At 38.9% G+C, this 16770-nt stretch overlaps 1 protein-coding gene across 7 annotated transcripts in view; it reads left to right on the plus strand.

Moving 5' to 3' along the window:
• SOX5 (SRY-box transcription factor 5) overlaps positions 1-16770 on the plus strand; it is a 993819-nt gene that overhangs the window by 245146 nt on the left and 731903 nt on the right. The gene's annotated exons all lie outside the window — the stretch shown is intronic.

Raw genomic sequence — 16770 nt, forward strand, 5'->3', positions numbered from 1 at the left:
TTGTAGAGCTGGTTTGGTGCCGCTGAATTCTCTTAGCTTTTGCTTTTCTGTAAAGATTTTAATTTCTCCATCAAATCCGAATGAGATCCTTGCTGGTAGAGTAATCTTGGTTGTAGGTTCTTCCCTTTCATCACTTTAAATATGTCCTGCCAATCCCTTCTGGGTTGTAGAGTTTCTGCTGAGAAATGAGCTATTAACTTTATGGGAGTTCCCTTGTATGTTATTTGTAGTTTTTCCCTTCCTGCTTTGAAGAATTTTTCTTTGTCTTTAATTTTTGCCAATTTGATTACTATGTGTCTCGGCGTGTTTCTCCTTGGGTTTATCCTGTATGGGACTGTCTGTGCTTCCTGGACTTGGGTGGCTATTTCTTTTCCCATGTTAGGGAAGTTTTCGACTATAATCTCTTCAAATATTTTCTCGGGTCCTTTCTCTCTCTCTCTTCTGCCTCTGGGACCCCTATAATGCAAATGTTGTTGCATTTAATGTTGTCCCAGGGTCTCCTAGGCTGTCTTCATTTCTTTTCATTCTTTTTTCTTTATTCTGTCTGCAGCAGTGAATTCCACCATTCTGTCTTCCAGGTCACTTATCCGTTCTTCTGCCTCAGTTATTCTGCTATTGATTCTTTATAGTGTATTTTTCATTTCAGTTATTGTATTGTTCATTTCTGTTTGTTTATTTAGTTCTTCTAGGTCTTTGTTTAACATTTCTTGCATCTCCTTGATCTTTGGCTTCCATTCCTTTTCCGAGGTCCTGGATCATCTTCACTATCATTATTCTAAATTCTTTTTCTGGAAGGTGGCTTATCTCCACTTCATGTAGTTGTTTTTCTGGGGTTTTATCTTGAAAAAATAAAGATAAGATCTGGTACATAGCCCTCTGCCTTTTCATCTTGTCTTTCTGTGAATGTGGTTTTTGTTCCACAGGCTGCAGGATTGTAGTTCTTCTTGCTTCTGCTGTCTGCCCTCTGGTGGATGAGGCTATCTAAGAGGATTGTGCAAGTTTCCTGATGGGAGGGACTGCTAGTGGGTAGAGCTGGCTGTTGCTCTGGTGGGCAGAGCTCAGTAAAACTTTAATCTGCTTGTCTGCTGATGGGTGGGGCTGGTTCCCTCCCTGTTGGTTGTTTGGCCTGAGTCAAGCCAACACTGGAGCCTACGAGGGCTCTTTGATGGGGCTAATGCTAATGGTGGACTCTGGGATGGCTCACACCACGGAGTACTTCCCAGAACTTCTGCTGCCAGTGTCCTTGTCCTCACTGTGAGACACAGCCACCCACCTCCTCTGCAGGAGACCCTCCAGCACTAGCAGGTTGGTCTGGTTCAGCCTCCTCTGGGGTCACTGCTCCTTCGCCTGGGTCCCAATGCTCACACTACTTTGTGTGTCCCCTCCAAGAGTGGAGTCTCTGTTTCCCCCAGTCCTGTCGAAGTCCTGCAATCAAATCCCGCTGGCCTTCAAAGTCTGATTCTCTAGGAACTTCTCCTCCAGTTGCCAGACCCCCCTAGTTGGGAAGCCTGATGTGGGGCTAAGAACCATCACTCCAGTGGGTGGACTTCTGTGGTATAAGTGTTCTCCAGTTTGTAAGTCACCCACCCAGCAGTTATGGGATTTGATTTTATTGTGATTGAGCCCCTCCTACTGTCTCACGTGGCTTCTACTTTGTCTTTGGATGTGGGGTATCTGTTTTGGTGAGTTCCAGTTTCTTTCTGTTGATGATTGTTCAGCAGTTAGTTGTGATTCCGGTGTTCTCACAAGAGGGAGTAAGAGCATGTCCTTCTTCTCTGCCATTTTGAACCAATCTCCAATGGTCTGTATTCCAACTTCTTCTCCATGACTTTTCACCTTTATGTATCATGTTGGAATAATGTGGGCATTTGGGGATCATGTAAAGGAAAATTGATTTGGGGATACACTTTGTTTAGGTTGAGTGGGAAATATTTACATCATCCACAGTCATTTTCATTGCTGGTTATGTTATTCGTAGCTGTTCCATGATGGGAATGGCTCCTAAGAATGATCCTATTGCTGGCTCGCCTGACAGTATAACTTGAAGTTGTAGGGTCAAAGTCACACCATGTTATAGTATCTGTCCCCAGATACTGTAAATATGTAGACTGTGGAAGAGAAACCGTGTTTGAATGTGTGGAGCCAGAGGCTAATCTGTGGAAAGTTCCTCCAAATCCTATATCTCATAAGAAACTTGATAAAGGTTTTCATGAATTTGATACAGTATGAAAATTTTACGTGGCCTTACCAAAAACAAGTTGTAAAACTGAAAGGATCCTTTCTCAACTATAACAACAAGGAGAACAATAAAATTCTGTCAACAAAGCCATTGGAAAGATTAAATTACCTTTCTCTTGTATCTATAATTTTCTCAATGAAATTATTTCTGTAAAATTCTACTTTGTACACAGAATTCTCTCTGTGAAATTATGGGTACTGTGAAGAGATCATGATTTTGTGTTTCTGTAAAGAAGGCTTCCCAAATCATGTAAGTTTCAGGCCTCAGAAAACTTGTATCCTCCCCTAATGTGGAAACATTTTGCAACACTTGGATAAATGCTACATACCTAGTGATCATTATATTGGTTCAAAAGTGTGATGAATCAACCATATCCTCAGATGTGCTTTAAATAGTGAAAAGCACTTGCCACATGGCTAGGGATTTGTTTGAATTAAGAGAGTATCCTAAGGGTGATTCTGAGTACTTTTTAAAAATCCTGGTGAAAATTTTATTTATGCAGCTTTAGTTGGTTTTTCAAGTAATTAAGCCTCAAGTATTAGTTTCCTTTTTAGTCAAATTCTGTAGAAAAAATTCCATTTTTTCACCCCTAAAATCATCCCTCAATTTGATAAGATTCAATAATATTAATAATATTGACGTCAGTGATTCTGATCCTGGACTGTCATTGATCTTGGTACCCTGTCCCACTGCTCACTTCTCCCTCAGGTGAGAACTGGAAAACAACTGTATTTGAAATGCAAGAAGCTATTAGCACCTTTTCTTTTCCTTAGTTCCAATCCTCACTTGCACCTCTTACTTAGATTTCTTTAGTTGTCACCAAAGACAGAGCAGGCACTCCCTAAATGTTTGTTGGATGAATTACAGTAATTTATTTAGCTGTGTGTTACTGCTACCTTCACCTCCACTAGACCACTGGCAGCTATAGGGCATATTCTTCTCCATTTTTCCCAGTAACCGTCCTAGTGTCTTTAGTCTAGTGACACTAAATACATGCGGCGGTGGTGGTGGTGGTGTTACTGTCGTTTAAATATCATACTCTAACCAACCAGGAATACTGTAGTAATATTTTGCTCTTTTGATAGAGAAACTCCTTGTTACCTCACTTCCCAGTTCTGAGTATTGTCCACTAAACCATACTGAATCTCTATGAAAATGTATATGAATGTACGATACCATAGAAAGTGTTGCAACTGGACTCAAATCTTGGGCATGATTTTCTTGAATTTCTTCTGTTTTCAGTTCCTATATGCACTCTTTATGTGAGTAAGCTGAACATTAGCACATTTAGCTACATCTCTTCATTTCTATTCTACAGCAATAGCTCCTTAGAGTAATATCTGAAGTTATAGTAATTTTCTTCATATCAGAGAATTTCTAACTATGTTAATGGAAGTTAGACTGGTTGCAGAGACATTCGTGAGAACTACCTATGCTGTAACATTTAAACAATTTATTTGATCTCTCTTTAGCTTACCTGCTCATGCCTTTGGAACATTGGTGTTGACCTTGTTGGAACTTTGTCTATAATCATGATAAGTCTTTCAATAGACTCTAACAGAAAATGACATTTAAATTTCCAAGTGATTTATTAACCCTTTAAATACTTTGTGATGTGCCGTGTCCATCTTAGCAAAGAGATACTCTTGTGACACTATTTTTATGTATTATGTCCCTGAATGCCCAATGCTTAATGACTTCAGATTTTTTTAAAATAATAAAAGAAGAAGAATAAATGTGTAAATAAGAGATAATAGTAGCATTGCCTATTGCCTGATAAAAAATGAGGAATAATTTTTGAGGACAGCAGGGGATAATAAAAGTTCATTAGCTGTCGAGCTGCCGCCCTGTTTTTTCAAAGCAGCTATGTGACTTTTGCCTTGTGTCTGGGCTTCCATCTCCTCACATGTAAAAATCAGGAAATGCATTACCCCTGTTTCTTCACCTGGACTACCCCTAATCATCCTTCAAGATTCACTTCAGTCATCCTGTTGTTTGGAAAGTTACTGCTGACTCCCAGGGGTGGCTGGGTCCCTTCCCTGTGCATCAAAGCCCGTATGGCATTCTGTTGAAGTTATCTATTTATTACTTTCTCTCCCTCTTTAAAGCATGGGTCCCTCAGGGCCAGGGACCATACCTTTGTACCACGAATATGTGGCTCAGAGTGGAACACATAAAAGGAAGTTGATTAAAAAGACAAGCCAAGTTCACATTCTATCTATCTCTGAAACTAGGTCTTGGCTCCGACACCAACTGGTTATGTAGCCTTGGCCAAGTTACTTAATTTGCGTAGGTCTTTGTTTCCTCCTGTAGAATGAGGATAATACTGGCTGCCTTACCAGTTTCAGAATAAACTAATAAGTAATGTTTGTTAAGCTCCTAACAAAGTGCCTGGCATATAGAAAGCACTCAGTTAATGCTATCAGTATTATTATTAGCCAAATACATTTTTTTGAGATAAACTTAACTTTAATGAAACTTAATGGTCATTTCTTTCTGTTTACTGACTAAGAAATAAAAACAGATCCTTTTAGGCTTCTGAATTTAGATATGGGGCAAAATGGCCATCTGTTAAAAGAGTATGCTTAATGTTGCTTGTGTGCATCGTTAAGAACTGTGAAGGGTCTGAGATATTTACCCTATTTGCAAGCTAATACATTAGCCTGCCACAGTTTCACAGATGTTGGCAGAACACGGAAATCCTGGATCAGGGACAAAGGGCAGTTATCACTCACAGCAATAGTAGTAGCCAGTGTATTAGCATTTGTACCAGTTCCCTGAACCCTAAGTCCCATTCAGTGATTCAGACAGAGCCTGGTGAGGTTTACACTTCAGGGGGAGAAAATCTGAGCTTAGGGAACCTGACTCTTTTGTATCAGGCAGTAAGCATACCTAATCTTTGCCACTAAGTAAACATCATCCCTATGACACTGGACAGTAGACAGACCTGCCCTACGCTCTGGAGGGAGACTCTACCTCTGTCTTCTAAGGCTTTCTCTCTAAAATATCCTTGAAAAGGTAGTTCTGAAGAAAGCTAGTTGGTGCCTTTCCTCACGAGAAGTACAGAAATACAAAATACCTTTAGAGAATGGTCTTTTAACATGGAAATTTGTATCTAGTGGGTTTGTAGCTTTCTTCAGATTCTTAAAGGGATACGTGAACTTAAAAAGGTTGTTTTTAAATCCCTTATTCATCGTTCAGGTGCTAACGTATCTGAAGACACCAAAAGGTAAAGACTAAGGAAGCAAAATACTACATAGGAGATACCATGATGCTTCTTTATGATTGAGGCAACTTGCTGCCCCAGAATCAGGGCCTTTATCTGGCTCATATTAAGACTGGAACTAAGTCCGGAGAAGGTACCCTGGACCTTATCCAGAGGAAACAGACTTGAGAGCCCTTGCTTCAGAAAAGATTGTAACAGGACAAGAGCAAAGAGTGACAGCCTTCTCTGCAGAAAGGATATTATTACTTATTATAATGCTTATTGAAATAACTTAGCACATAAAAAGATAACCAACTTTATTTTTTAGATTGGATGTGCAATTGTTGTGATTTTTTGATGTAAGCTGTACATAACAGGAAAGTCAAATGTTACTCCCTTAACTGAAATAAATTTCCATTTTCATTTCATATTATTGAAATGTATGCTTCTGACTTTCTCCATTTGCTTCACTTTATTTTCAACATTTTTATAAGCAAAGTGTTCTAAATACCATGACGAATTATTTTATGATGCATTTATCTCAGTCATGGTGACCTCTGTCACTTGAACCACTGTTCAACATATTGCCAAAGAGCAAAGATTAAGGCATAGGGCATTTTGTGGAATTAGTGACGACCCAAGAGCTGATAGCCTAATGCCAAACCAGTCATTAGAACTCAGGAAACGTTACAATCTGAAAGCATTATTGCGATTATGTAACAAAAATAAGAGACAAAAACAGATGGCTTAAATAAAAATACTGCTAAAGTAGGGTTTCTCAACCTCAGTGCTATGTACATTTCGGACGGGATAATTCTTTGTGGTGGGGAGCTATCCTCAAATGTCCTGCAAGAGTGTAGATGCATCCCTGGCCTCTACCCACTAGCTACCAGTAGTGTCCCCTGCAGTGTGACAATCAGAAATGCCTGCAGACATTGCCAAATGTCCCCCGGGGCAAAATCACCCTTGGTTGAGAAGCACTGAGAAGCTATTTCCGTTTTTTAAAATGGGAACATCTATCAGTGAATAAGAAGGTAAATAGAGAGTGTAGTATAATCCTGGTAAACGTTCACAGCTCCAGAAGTAAATTAATGCTTCCATAGTTTGAGGGATTGCAAAATGACCTCTCTATACTGCGTGTAATCTGTTACAGAGCATGGGTGGGAAAGAAAGAAGACAGGTTTTGGGTTCTTGCCTTTCTTACGTTGCTTTGTAGTTTAGTGATTTGGGTCATGTCATAATTTTTCTGATTTTTTTCTTTTTAATCTGTAAGAGAGGGATCATCCCCTGTCATTCGTACCTTCAAGAATTGCCATGAGGATCAGATCTGATAGTTTAAGTGAAAATGCCTTGAAAAGTCTAAAGAGCTCTATAATTGTTAAGATGAGAAAAAGTAGAATGATTTTGTTTTAAGAATTTCTTGAAAATTTTAGAGCATTCCTTGAAATAACTAGCGGAACCCCGGGGCATAACAAAAAAGGATTTGAGAATCACTGCTTTTGAAGCTGCCCTTTAGCCCTGCTTAGCTCACTTTTCTGTGTTCTTGGTTGCCATGTGCTGAGTGGCTGTGACAGAAGGCATGGTTGAAGGAGTAGTGGAAAGGCTGGGCTGACAGCAGCAAGGAAGCAGCACTCAGTGTTCAAAAAGCATAAGTACTTTGTTCATGTTTCTTCAGTATCCAAGAAGTATCTATAAATTGAGTAACTAGAAACTCTGAAGAGGAGAAAATAAAGTTAATATTGTAAATTTATTCAAAATGGATATTGCTGATGTAAGTAACCCTATTTCTGACTTACGTGTTTTTTATTAACTAAAAATACTGTGTGAATTTTATTTAATAGATTCTTTTTTTTTAAATAGCTTTATCTTTGGTCAAAAATGAATATCCTTTCTCTATCTCATGCTGAAACCTTTTTAATAATGCAGAATTGCCAGCAACTTTTCTCCCTTTTAAATATTCGGTGCTAGCCTTCCTTGCCTGAAATTATATGAAAATATATGCCTGAACTTTGAGAAATAGAATAACTTAGTCTCAGGTTAGAATGGATCTTAAAAGCTGGATGACCCAATATAACATTCCATTCAGAAATCCTTTTCTCAGACCTCTGAGAGTTTGTCCTGCTTGAACCTCTGCCCCCCTTTTCAGTATAGAATATATTTGGAAGATTATGCGGATGAGGGAACTGAGGCATAGATAGGTTAAGTGACTGTGTCCAAGATCACTTGGGTCGTATGTAGCAAAGCCAGAAGGTGACCCATTCACCGTGAATCCAGAGCCCTGGCTTAAACTCTAAATCATTGGGCTTCCCTCCAACAAATCCTACTGCTGGACAACTCATTTTAAAGAAAGTTGCTTTTCACAATGCACTGAAATCTACTACCTCCTTATAACCCTGCCATCAAAACAAAAACAGAGGGACTTCCCTGGTGGTCCAGTGGTTAAGACTCTGTGCTCCCAACGCAGGGGGCCCAGGTTTGATCCCTGGTCAGGGAACTAGATCCCGATGCCGCATCCGAAGATCCCACGTGCTGCAACTAAAGACTCAGTGCAGCCAAATAAATAAATAAATATTGAAAAAAGATGAACATGTGATGCTCAAACATCTTAAAAAAAACAAATACTACCTTGTTCTCATGTGGAGCATGAGACAATACATCTTGTCTATACTTTTCCAAATGGCAACCCTTCAAATATCAGATTGAACTTAATGATTGGTGCCCTCCCTTACTCTTAAGTTTGATCTTTTTCAGGTTGAATGTATCTTCTCCTCCTAATTGTACCTGTTTTAGCACAGTTGTCATACCAACTGTGTTCCCTGCTGACTTTTTCTGGTTGTTGAATACTCATCCAGTTCCCTATCTATTGGATGAAAATCAGTTCTGGAACCCGTATTTAAGATACTGCCTTACCATGGAGCATTTTGATTTGGACACCCTACAGTTATTAACTGTATTCTCTTCTCTCCAATGCCACATCTCATCCTTGCTTGCATTGTGATCGCTGCCATTAAAAATGGGACTTCCCTGGTGGTACAGTGGTTAAGACTTCACCTTCCAGTGCAGGGGGATATGTGGGTTTGATCCCTGGATGGAGAGCTGGGATCCCACAGGCCTTGTGGCCAAAAAACTAAAACAGAAGCAATATTGTAACAAGTTCAATAAAGACTTTAAAAATGGTCCACATCAGGGCTTCCCTGGTGGCGCAGTGGTTGAGAGTCCGCCTGCCGATGCAGGGGACATGGGTTCGTGTCCGCAAAAAAAAAAAAAAAAAAAAGGTCCACATCAAAAAAAAAATTACAAAGTCTTGTGAACTATCCTTGAAGCAGATCTTTTTGTCTTAATATTTTAGTAAACAAAATACTGTATTAAAGTAGGTTAAAGTTGCAATGTGTGTATTTAATCCATCATTTCAATTTTAAGTTCCTTTTATGTTTTAAAATTTCCATACAGATTAGGGTTCCAATCTGATAAGTATGTCTTCACCTAGCAATATGATTACTGCATAATTATTTGAGTGTTTGGGGTAAGATAAAATCATAAATATTACTTGTATCCTTTCCCATTAATTATTAAGCACATGTCTATTTCAGGGAATTTAATCTATATGTTTGATTCATAGTCCCATAATTTTTCAAAATGTAATTTTGTAAGAGCCATCTAACATCAGTCATTTTTATGGTGAGTGTGTGTGTGTGTGTGTGTGTGTGTGTGTGTGTGTGTGCGCATTCCTAACATCAGAAGGTCATGTTTTGTTATGAGTAAACAAGTGCCTACATGTTAAACATGTCTTTTCTAAGACATAAACTTAGTTAACTAGTCTCTGCCATCTACCATTGGAAAAATGTATTTTCATGACAGATTGGGCTACCTCCTTAAAATAGACTGGCCAGATTCCCAAAATGTTAGGCACTGGGGTAGAATTTCCAGGAGCAGTAGTAGGTCTCTGATGATTCTTCATTGGCCCATAGATTAAGACAAGTCAATAAAAGACAGGATATAAACGAGCAGTTGACAAAATATTTGGAATAAGAATAGATTGTCTGGTACCTGAATACATTGTGAATATTATATATCGGGAACCGTACTTCAGGTGTGGACAATATTGGACCAGCATGCTGGGCTCCACGCTGTTGAAAGGGTCTTATACTTTAGGTGGCCTGACCTGCTTCAAGGGAACTATGAATAAAGGATAAATAATGGTTCTGCCAGTAGGTGGTAAAAAATAAAATAAAATAAACACTCTTTGTAGTCAGCAGGAAGACAGAAGCCACTGTGACTATTTTATTTTTTTGCGGTACGCGGGCCTCTCACTGTTGCGGCCTCTCCCATTGCGGAGCACAGGCTCCGGACGCGCAGGCTCAGCGGCCATGGCTCACGGGCCTAGCCGCCCCGCGGCATGTGGGATCTTCCCGGACCGGGGCACGAACCCGTGTCCCCTGCATTGGCAGGCGGACTCTCAACCACTGCGCCACCAGGGAAGCCCTCACTGTGATTATTTTAAAAAGGGGCATGTAATAAAATGCTTACACATTGACAATAATAAATTGCAAAAGAGCAACCTAGAGGTCAGGAGCAGGAAGAAGTTGCTGCTGCCCTTAGGCTGGAGGCAAAGGGACGAGGCACGGTTACCAGGGGCACTGGATGTAAGCTGGAACCATGGGGGCCTGTCTGGTGGGAGGTGGAACCAGGTAAAAATGGAGCTGCTGCGTGAGACACCTGGCAAAGGAGAGAAAGAAGGGCAGAAAGTCAAACAGCAGAAGGTTGATAGGTGTTGAACCTTGCAGTTGGTTGATGAGGGTTTGCTTTATTAAAGTCTCTATTTTGAATATATAATTGTCTGTAATTAAATGTTTTTAAAAAGTAAATGAAAGAGAGAGAGAAATAGGAGACGCAGGGGCACACGCACCCTCCACATCATGCATGCTCCCACGCACAAGTTTACACTGAGCTCCAGACTCCTTCCGGTAGCTGAACTCACCTCAAAGCCGACTGCCAGAGGGGCCTGGGAAACTTGGCCCACAGGGGTCAGCAGAGAAGGAGATGGACAAAGGAAGGATCTAAGGCAAAGAGGCTGGCAGACCCTCACCCAAGACACATGAGGCAGTGACTCTCCTTCTGCACAAAGTTCTAGTCCTGGCTGGAATTTCTTGTTGCTGTCTATGACTTTCTCAGTCCCTCAAAAGGTACCCTCTGCCTAAACCTAATTTTGTTGCTATCAAAGTGGGATTGGGGACGCACAGTGTAATTATTTGACCTAGCCTCTGCCACACTGAGCCTTTGGATACTGGCGTGTCCATATAACACACCAAGTTTTTTGCACACTTCTTGTGCACTTCCATTTACATGCATTCTACAGAGCTGGCTGCACAAGCACTGATAAATTTCAGACAAACTCCAGATTAGTTGGAATATTCGTGGTTTTAGTTTGAAGTCCTTACCTTGCATAGAGAGTGAGGAATTGGGCAAGGAATGATGATAATGAAAACTTGGGCTATTACGTAGTAATGCTCTTCAGCACATGTTTAATGCATTTAGTTGATAAAGAAAAACCATACTCAAGTTTTTATATGTTCAGGTGCAAAGACCAAAAAGAATTAAAACATAACAAAATGGGAGTATGCTAGCTATGTAATTATTTGAATTAATATATAAAATATTGGAATCCATCTGTACTGATTTTGTAATAATAAGTGGGTACTTGGTTCTCAAAAATCTTTAACTCTGAAAAAAGTGAGGTTTAATACTAGAAATAACACTTTTTTAACCAAGAAAAATATGAAGTGTCTTCTAGGGCCATCCTATATGGTTGTGCAGGTAGCATATTTTCTGAATTGTCCACCTAAGGGGCATCTTCTCTTATTCACACAAAGGCACTTTATATGCCAGTGACGGCCCTGATCTCCCGACACTGATATTATCAGGGGGAAGTATTGCCAGGAGAAATTTCACAGCCTTCTCTAAAGAATGAGTTTGACTTCTAGTATCCACTTAGGGATTCTGAGAGGCCCCTGTGAAGAGTATCTTGGCTTTGAACAGGGCAGAGCTACCTGCTGGTTTTAGATTTTCAGGTTTGCCTATTTGCATTTAGGCCAAGAATACTTTTATTTATCTTTACTACTTTCTTGTTCATGCTGGCTAGACCTCTGTGTAATAGTAAAACCTTTAATTATATTAAGATCAAGATGGGGATCACAAAGTGTGTTTCTCTTCTCAAATGATCATTAAGACTACAACATGGTCTCAGTGGACATGTACTAATGTATCTTCGTACTAATATACAAATTAGTATTTGCATATTTTACAAACTTTAAAGTATTTTAATAACTTAGTTTTAAAAACTGATATGAGTCCTGAATTTACATTTTTAAAATACAATTTGACTTATTTATACAAAGGCAAAGCCACCAACACATTGGGGAAGAGATTTTCAATCAGGTCGAAGTGGATGCGTTTTCAAGAGCGGGTGGCAGTACTGGACAGTGAAGTGGCAGGTGCTGGCATCAGACTGGGTCAAAGCTCAGGTCTAGCACAGCTTTAAGTTAACTGGTCCAGTTTCCTAACCTCCGTGGGCCTTGTGCTATGAAATGTACCAACCCGTAGAGGTTTCTGTGAAGATCCTAGGGTAATGGATCTTAAAACAGTGTCTGGTAGAGTGCACCAAAAAAACCTCATATTAAAGTTAATTTTTCATTAAAAAATACCAACTTTTTCTTGAGCTATCATTCATTTTCATGTTCAACATTCTTTCCCCTAGACTTTCTCACCCCTGTTCCCTCTTTCCTTGTTAGCTCCCATCTCTCTCTATCCTTATGCCCAATACTATTCTTGAATTGCTCTGAGATAAGGGTTTTTGGTATTAAACACCTGGGTATGTAGATGTTTTGTGAGATGCTTTTTATTTCTCCTCAGTATATTCCTCATTTACTCCTTTTCCTCATGTCCCTAAAAATATCCTACTTACTGATCATGTATATTTCCTTTGTCTGAGGCAGATGATTCTAGAAAACAGCAACATGGCACAGTGCAGTGGAATTGAGATGCGGCTGTGTGTCTCTGTAGCACCTCCCAGTTTAAAACTTCTTTGAATCTCTGAAATGGAAAAATCAGAAATCTGAATAGGTGATGCATTTGCAATCACATAGGAACACAGTTTTCCCCAGACCTCTTTTTTTGGGGTGTGTGTATGTGTATGTGTGTGTGTGTGTTGATTCAACATGTGTGTATTTTCTATTTTCCCCCATCTGGCATCTGCTTTAGCACCAGCCTAGCTAGCTGTTCTGTGTCAAGAGGGCTTTAGCCTTTTCACTATGAAAGAGAAAGAAATGAAATAATAAAAAAAAGAAAATTCTTCCACCATCTCCCCCCCTCACTTTTTGTTTAGTTGTTTCTAAGCAAGTTTCTTGCCATTTACCTTTGCATTTGCATGGCTTATTGATCGGCAATTTTAAAATTGTTTATTGTGCTCTTTTGTTTGACTGTTCAAGAGCTAAAACAAAAGCGAGCAGGCCCTGTGAGGTACACATTTGCATGCGGTGAGCGTTACCCGAGGAAAAGTAATTGCTAATGCATATTTATGTGGCACAAATTTGCCATTTGTTTATGCATAAAATTATCAATAGTGCAGGGCGGCCCAGCCGTAGAAAATGGTGACCTTTTTAGCTTAATAAATAGAAATCAGCTGTTATTGTGAAGAGATCAGCCATTTATTCTGTGTTGAGGGACATTGCCGGGAAAATGCAGATTGGGGTTGGCAATATCATTAAATGGAAGGCCAATGACCCTTTCGGTAGAGTCTATTATACTTTATCTAATAGGGGATAAATGACTCTGGTTGGCAAATGGAATAAAGAACAACAGTTTTTCTTTTTTGTTTTGTAGTTTTAATAACTCTGCGGATTTTAAGCCATAAAACTGAACAAGCAACATCATACTGACCTGTTGCTAGAGTTCTCGCAGAAAAATCTGTTTTAAAGTTGCTTTCCCTTATTCATTATTCTCTATTTCAGTCTGTACCCATTGAAACAAAAAGTGAGTCAAATGATATTTTTTTCCAGGAAAATAGGTCTTCCTTTAGTTTATAGCTTTCTTTTTCTTTTTCTTCTTTTTTAGCCGTACTTTTATCTTTTCATTGCAGGTATTTTTGCATTTTACAGCGTTGCTCTACCTTTGATATCTTAAAAATATTAAAGATAGAAGATACTCTCAGAATGAAGTTAGGAATAGATTGTAAACTGAAGTTTCCTTTTTAAAACTAAGCATAATACTTTCAAAGTGATAAGAATGGCCTCTGAGGTAAGTATGTGGGTCCTTTGGATTAATAAAAATAGTATATAAATATCAAACCTTCTCATCAGCATATTTTCTTTTCTTTTCTTTTCTTTTTTTTGGCTGCACCGTGCAGCTTGCCGGGATCTTAGTTCTCTGACCAGGGATTGAATCCCGGGCCACAGCAGTGAAAGCGCTGAGTCGTAACCACTGGACCGCCAGGGAATTCTCAGCGTATTTTCTTAATATGCAAAAAACCGACGGATAGCCATTGTATCTTTTTTGGTTGTTTCACTGAGATGAAGTGCCCTCAGTCTCCTCAGAGCTCGCCTGTGACTGTGGTTTAATGTGGTGTGATCTCATACTACATTAATTTGGCTAGTGTTTCTTTGGTATGCTAGTGAGCGTTTCTGTCTTTTAGGGTTTTTTATTGAGCTTCTTCAATCATTATAGAATTCACTATTAAGCGGAATTTGTTTTTTCAATATTGTAAGGTAATATTTGATGCACTGAAAATTTTATGTAAGTTATGAAATAAGATAATAAAACAGAGACATGTAAATCCACCCTCAGAACATGGCAAAGCTATTGGAAGCTACCTGCATGCTCCTTTCTGATTGTGTATCTTAACAGGAGTGCACTGCAACAGGTTTAAAGTTTCTGCAGTGGTGGATTTGCAGCCACCAGTCTTTCCCTCATGCTGCACTTGAGTACAACAGTGCATTCTGCAGCATGTCACCAGAGTGACTGAGTAACCTTTTACTGGCAGAAATGGGTCTGTTGTTCCTTTTTAAAGTAGAGGGTGTAAATAGGATTCAGACACTAGGGTACATTAGTCCAAAAAATGAATATATTTTTTGTGTCATTTATAAGGTATTGATTTTAGGTCCATTAGATTCACAGTCCCTAGTGGTAGAAAAAACAATGATTTAATGGGTAGGTTGGAATTCCAGAAGGAAGAGCAGCAGTGATTAACCCCTTCTGCCTCAGCTCCCTGCCCCAGTTATATAATATTGTCAAGAAGCTAAGGACTCTGGGGGAAAGGGACAATTTATCATCTGTCTTCCCTGCACTTTACAAGGAATCACAAAACAAATTTCAGCTGGATTATTACTATGTCTCTGAATGTGATAGAACATTTCACTCTCCGTTGATAAGATATGCCAAAATTATTTTTATAAGGTAGTTTTTAAGTTGATGAATACAGTTTATTTTTACAAAACCCAGAGCATATTTATTTAGAGAGTCTTAGTAATTTAAGATACTGTTTAGGCGATGTGAAGGAATAAAGCTTAGATTTCTTTATTTAAATAAAAAGGTCTCTTTCTCAACTCTAAGAAAGGAAAGATCATACTGGTGTCATGTCAGTTATACCCTTTCTTAGACAAGTCTTAGGTAATATTAGTGAGAATGGCCACTATAATTTTTAAAGTAGAGTGTTTCCTATTCCATAAATACATGGAGAATTATTGGTGTATATAAACCTCTTTTCTGAGAAGAAGATGACCAAGATATCATTTCACTTCTATACTATTCAATTTGGATGTAGAGCACTCATAATAATTCCAGTCAATTTCATCCAACTAATGTTACTACCACCTGGAAGAATTGCCTCTTAGGCTGCTTTAGCAGTTACCTCTTCATTATTATATCCAAAAAAAAAAAACCCTAATTACAATATAGGTATGAAATTTTTAAAAATTCCAACTATCATTCCAATCTTCTGACATACTGTTATGCTATGATTGAAGAAAAATATGCCAACTGAAATCTGATTAGCTTAAAACTTGACCTGACATAAAGATTATGGTATCAACAAACACTTTTTAGTATTTCATATTTTAATTCAGTTTTTCAAGTTCTGTGACAAAAATATAAAAATACAGGCTCCCTCTTGTGGGTAAAATTACCACCTGTGTATTTCTGTGTTGCCTACATATAGGATATGGCAAATTTTTTTCTGTTTCATTTTAAGTAAATTCTACCATGGTAGTCTCTTTACAGTTGGTCAGATGTGACATTTCACTTAATTGAAAAAAGTGAAGTTTGGGGTACTTTTTAGTAAAAATTTTTAATGAAAATAAACAAGTTTTTTAAAGAATTGGCAGACCATGTGCAGACAACCTTTATTTTATTGCAGCAGCATAATTTTTTTTAACTTTTAATTTTATATTGGAGTATAGTTGATTAACAATGTTGTGATAGTTTCAGGTGTGCTGCAAAATGATTCAGTTATACATATAATGTATCTATTCTTTTTCAGATTCTTTTCCCATTTAGATTGTTACATAATATTGAGCAGAGTTCCCTGTGTTATACAGTAGGTCCCTGTTTGTTATCCATTTTAATTTTTTTTTTTTTTTTTGCGGTACGCGGGCCTCTCACTGTTGTGGCATCTCCTGCCGCGGAGCACAGGCTCCGAACGCGCAGGCTCAGCGGCTGTGGCTCACGGGCCCAGCCGCTCCACGGCATGTGCGATCTTCCTGGACCGGGGCACGAACCCGTGTCCCCTACATCGGCAGGCGGACTCTCAACCACTGCACCACCAGGGAAGCCCCTGGTTATCCATTTTAGATATAGCGGTGTGTACCTGTCAGTCCCAAACTCCCCATCTCTTCCCCCCATCCTCCCCCGCTCCCTGTAACCATAAGTTGGTTCTCTAAGTCTGTGAGTCTGTTTCAGTTTTGTAAATAACTTCATGTATATCATTTCTTTTTAGATTCCTCATATAAGTGATATCATACGATATTTCTCTTTCTCTGTCTGACTTACTTCACTCAGTGTGACAATCTTTAGGTCCATCCATATTGCTGCAAATGGCTTTATTTCATTCTTTTTAATGGCTGAGTAATATTCCATTGTATATATGTACCATATCTTCTTTATTGATTCCTCTGTTGATGGACATTTAGGTTGCTTCCATGTCTTGGCTATTATAAACGGGCAGCGGCATAATTTCTGATGTTGAAAATTTGTAATAACTTTTCTCATTTTGAAGTACTTTCCAATGGAGTAATTAGTGAATTGTTGAAATAATGTGGCATCTTCTCTGTCAATGTGG

The sequence above is a fragment of the Stenella coeruleoalba genome (assembly GCF_951394435.1).
Source record: "Stenella coeruleoalba genome assembly, chromosome: 11".
NCBI classification, from domain to species: domain Eukaryota; kingdom Metazoa; phylum Chordata; class Mammalia; order Artiodactyla; family Delphinidae; genus Stenella; species Stenella coeruleoalba.